The sequence below is a fragment of the Gymnoscopelus microlampas genome, assembly GCF_963454915.1.
Source record: "Gymnoscopelus microlampas genome assembly, chromosome: 11".
Taxonomy (NCBI): domain Eukaryota; kingdom Metazoa; phylum Chordata; class Actinopteri; order Myctophiformes; family Myctophidae; genus Gymnoscopelus; species Gymnoscopelus microlampas.
The window spans coordinates 53,438,343-53,443,342 of record NC_139948.1 but is presented as its reverse complement, the minus strand read 5'-3'; the positions used below and the strand labels follow the sequence as shown (position 1 = coordinate 53,443,342).

Below are 5,000 nucleotides of genomic sequence, written 5' to 3'. Positions count from 1 at the left end.
TATCACTGAAAATATAGAATCATGAAGAAATCGTTTCAAAATTAAAAATTAAAATAAAGGTATAATATTATTATCTAACAACATTATTATTATTATTATTACTATTACTATTATTAGACACTTGTAGTTGCATTAGTATCAATAGTATTATTGTATAATACGATATTATTATTGTACAAAACATTTGCGGATTAAAATTCAGGTTTACTAATAAAATATGGTCACAATTACTATTAATTAATGTATTAATATTCATATTTTTACACTCATTATGACAGCTTGCATCTACATTAAATGGCTATAATAAATGAATGCAAACATTGTTAATTAATTTCATAATTGTATTGTAGATATGAGAAATATGTTGTGATAGTTAAGTCTGGCATATTGTCATCTTATTTTCAAAACGTTCATATTGCCAAAACACAAAATATTATAATTATCTATATACAAACACTCATGACAATTTACCCAATTGACTGTATTATATTGCATTGGTTTTGAATTATATTGAATTGTAAGTGTTTTTACTGAAGAAATTAAACATTGCTTTGCGCAAATATTTCAGAATATTTCAATTTCTACCACAGAGGTCAGAATGAGCCATCAATGTTACTGTATCATTAAAAACAGGACTATCTTCATCATTCACACAGTAACTTATTGTAGATGTTGCATATGGTTGTGTTCACATTATATTTATGTCAGAGCAAATTAAACCTCTTTTTTTTGTTACAGTTTCCAGTTATTTTTCAGGCTTATTAACACAGAACCCAGATCAACTATTGAGCTGTGCCGCCCAGAACCAATCTGGGGTTTTATTCCCACAGTTTAAGCTTTTTTTATTGTCGACTTTATAGATCCAATAAAAGCCCTCATGAAATGAAAGAGGCTTCTGTTCCGGGATGTCATGACACAAAGAGGCCACTTGGTGGCACTCTTGCTCCACCAATGAACCGCGCCTCAGCTCTGCATAAGTCAGGCTGGGCTGGGCGACACAGCCCACCCCGAGGCCTCTTTCCTTCCACTAAACACACACACAGACACACACGCACGCACGCACACGCACGGCTAACTTTCCAACAAGGGGAGGAGGAGGAGGAGGAGGAGAAGAAGAAAAAAAAAGAAAAAAGTCAGTTTAGGGCCAGGAGAGGCTTGTTCTTAAGAGGAGGTTTTGAGGGGGAAGCGACTACTAGATTGATGTGTGCTTTGGTCTGTGTGTGTGTGTGTGTGTGTGTGTGTGTGTGTGTGTGTGTGTGTGTGTGTGTGTGTGTGTGTGTGTGTGTGTGTGTGTGTGTGTGTGTGTGTGTGTGTGTGTGTGTGTGTGTGTGTGTGTGTGTGTGTGTGTGTGTGTGTGTGTGTGTGTGTGCGTGAGACAGAGACAGAGACGTTGAAAGCCGCTGTCAGTGTGAACACAGAGGCTGTGGTTGATAGTAACAGCAGTAAGTGCTCGGAGTGTTAGAATGGATGGATGGTCAGCTAAGCTTCACTCCAACAATGTTTATTCCAAACTAAAGCCTCAGTTATATATATACTTTAGTTGCGTGCAGCCAGGTGTCGTGTGCTGCTCGGTAAGTAGCAGATCTACAAGCTCGAACGTGACGTGTTGTGAGCTTGTAGATCGGCTATTTATTGCACGCAACAACAACAACAACAACACCAGCATGCAGCAACTAACAGTATAAATCAGGTCTGACTGTGTAACCTATGCACAACATTCACATCAAGGACAGAAAAACATTGGACGATGTTCCAATTCCCTTTCAGAATATAATACATAAACATGTTAGTGTTATAATAATGTCTCTGAAATGATGTTACAACACCAAAGAAACATAAACATATATACACATGTTAAGAGTTATACTATGTTATAATAATGGTTATGAAATGATATTACAACACCACGGAACCATGTACATATAATACATGTTAAGGATTATAATGTGTTACAATATGTTACAACACCACAGAACAATGTATAATATATATACACATGTTAAGAGTTATAATGTGAACACTACAGTGCTCCTTTGGAGAGAGAGCTCGGAAAGTCCCTGGTATAATCTCACACACCACGCGGACATAAACACACTTAGAGAATGTAACTTTTAATTCATTTTCTGCAGTTGTTAAGATGTTTTAATGAGCTGTGGACTGGTGGGGCTTTCAGACAGGGGACGTGACGGGTCCGCGCACGAGGCCAAAAGAAGAACATTTCAGCTCCATTTCATGATGATTCTTTTAATGTTTAAAAAAAAAAAATGCGTTTTGCGTTTCTGCTGAAAATATGACAGAGCAGATTGACAACTTTAGCCCTGGACAACACAGAGCCTCAATCCTTATAGAGATGCTGTTGTTTGAGTCCATAATACACATAGCCTATATGGCTATATGTAGCCTACATATAGTATATGGCTATATGTAGCCTACATATAGTATATGGCTATATGTATAATGGATAATGTCATGTATATGTCATATACATGACATTATAAGGTTTGTGTTCTGCACATGCAGTCCAATGCGAGCTGAATTACATTTACAGATATTTGTATATCAAACATAAACGCTAATTGACTTTTATAGCAGGTGTTTGTATAACATACTGCTGTGTGTGTGTGTCAGAAATATGAAGCGTTTTGAAAACATATAAATGTTTTACTCTCCTTCCAAAAGGCAGCTTTTAGAGTCATCCGCGCTGTGTATAGCATATTGTCATAAACAAATACATAGAGAGGATAGAGGATCAATTATTCTTTGGGAAAATTGGTCGGCCAACAGTTAACGAGCTCTTCAGACTGATTTAAACACAACGTGGAAATATATAATAAGCTCATTGAGATGGAAACACTGCCCCGTCCGCCTCGTGCACGCGCGGCCATATAATGTTGATGATGTGCCCAAATTAAACATTTAAATGTTGCTGTGACTCTGAGCGGAGCTTCATCACAAAGTGGACCAGGTTTCACCTTCCAAAACCTCACAGTACAAATAATTAACACAGGATAGAAGCGAAATAAAATGATGATTCATAGTAGACTAATATTATAAACAATGGAAGTATAGGCTATATATTTCTTTGTCTTTCTGTGGGAGTGTGGCTGTACTATGCTCTCAGTTCCATACTTAACAATATGTGGATTATGTTTTTATGAGCGTTGGCTCGTTAAAGGTGACATAATAACCTTTGTCTCAACACTGTGACCCACGGGGCTCGAACCCTCGGCCCTTGATATTATAATATAACCTTATGGAGAGAAAAAAACACAATTAAAACATAAATAAAGATACCATTTAAATACAGGGGATATTTCCACACATGGCCGTGGCTGCACCTTCATGGACCCGGGGCCGTGCGCGCGCGCGTGAAGCAGCGTTTTTACGGCCTTCGGTCAACTCAAGGCGCGCGTCGTAAAACCTCTTAACGGCTTTATTTTGATGCCCCGACGTAAACAACCACACAGTGGTGGCACGGCCCGGCCCGGCCCGACGCGGTTTATGACGTTTTATAGTTTGTTAAACCGTTTACGGCCCCGACTCCTCTATTACCGGCTCCCCGCCTATCCCCGCCTGCACGGCGGCCCGGCCCGGCCCGTCTCTCAGAGGCCCCGGGCCTTCATATCTTTATAGACATCATATTTATAAAAGTATACGATCATCCAATGTTACACCGACGGCCCTGCTCGTTTATTCTGACCGGTGTGTGTGTGAGTGTGTGTGTGTGTGTGTGTGTGTGTGTGTGTGTGTGTGTGTGTGTGTGTGTGTGTGTGTGTGTGTGTGTGTGTGTGTGTGTGTGTGTGTGTGTGTGTGTGTGTGTGAGTGAGGACAAGACAACTTGTTTTAAAACCGCAATTACATTTATAGTAAAACTGATACCAATTAGGATGGCCTTTTCTCTCTCTCTCTCTCTCTCTCTCTCTCTCTCTCTCTCATTCTACTATATGCTCTCTCTCTCTCTCTCTCTCTCTCTCTCTCTCTCTCTCTCTCTCTCTCTCTCTCTCTCTCTCTCTCTCTCTCTCTCTCTCTCTCTCCTCTCTCTCTCTCTCTCTCTCTCTCTCTCTCTCTCTCTCTCTCTCTCTCTCTCCTGACAATTGGAGGCCTTCCTTCACTAGATTGATTCTAAACGCATTCTCGTTAAAAATGTAGGCAGAAGGAAAAAGAAAAAACAAATATTAATGACATAGACCCCCCACCCCACCTCTCATCCCCCTCTCATTCCTCTCCTCCTCTCCTGTGTTTTAAACTCTCTCTCTCTCTCTCTCTCTCTCTCTCTCTCTCTCTCTCTCTCTCTCTCTCTCTCTTCTCTCTCTCTCTCTCTCTCTCTCTCTCTCTCTCTCTCTCTCTCTCTCTCTCTCTCTCTCTCTCTCTCCCTCTGAATGAGGCTCCAAGCTGCTGAGAATCAATCTGCTCTCTCCTCCTGGTTGAATTGGAGGAGAGTGGCTTTAGTTGGTGAGGATGGGGGGGGGGGGGGGGGGGAGGGGAAGGGGGGAAGGGGAGGGGGGGAGGGGAGGGGGTCTGTGTGCATCTGATCGGATGCAAAGCGGCAAAATTCTCATTAAGTCCCCCCTCCCCTCCTGAATATATTAATGCTGCACATATTCTCTCTCTCTCTCTCTCTCTCTCTCTCTCTCTCTTCTCTCTCTCTCTCTCTCTCTCTCTCTCTCTCTCTCTCTCTCTCTCTCTCTCTCTCTCTCTCTTCTCTCTCTCCCTCCACCCCCCCTCTTCCCTCGACGGCCCCCCTCCCTCCCTCCCTCCCTCCTCCCCTCCCCTCCTCTCCCTCTCTCTCTCTCTCATTCTCCCTTCTCTCCGTCTTTCTCTTTTTCTCCTCTTTTCTCATTCTCTCTCTCTCCTGCATCTTCACAGGAGGAGCGCGGAGCGGAGCCTCGAACAGCCGACAGACCGAGCATAGAGACGGGCTATACCGGGGCAAGGAGTTCGGCTTCGGACGCGCCGAGCGGAGCGTTGGAGAAACCCTGTGGTTGTTCTGTGTGATGTGG

General features: G+C 42.2%; 1 protein-coding gene across 1 annotated transcript in view; it reads left to right on the top strand.

Annotated features, from left to right (window-relative positions):
• Nucleotides 1–4,976: 4,976 nt before the first annotated feature.
• Nucleotides 4,977–5,000, top strand: part of hoxb8a (homeobox B8a) — a gene marked incomplete at its 3' end in the record, with an annotated part of 13,424 nt that continues 13,400 nt past the window's right edge. The window contains exon 1 of the mRNA XM_084073105.1: nt 4,977–5,000. This exon is cut by the window's right edge and continues 892 nt beyond it.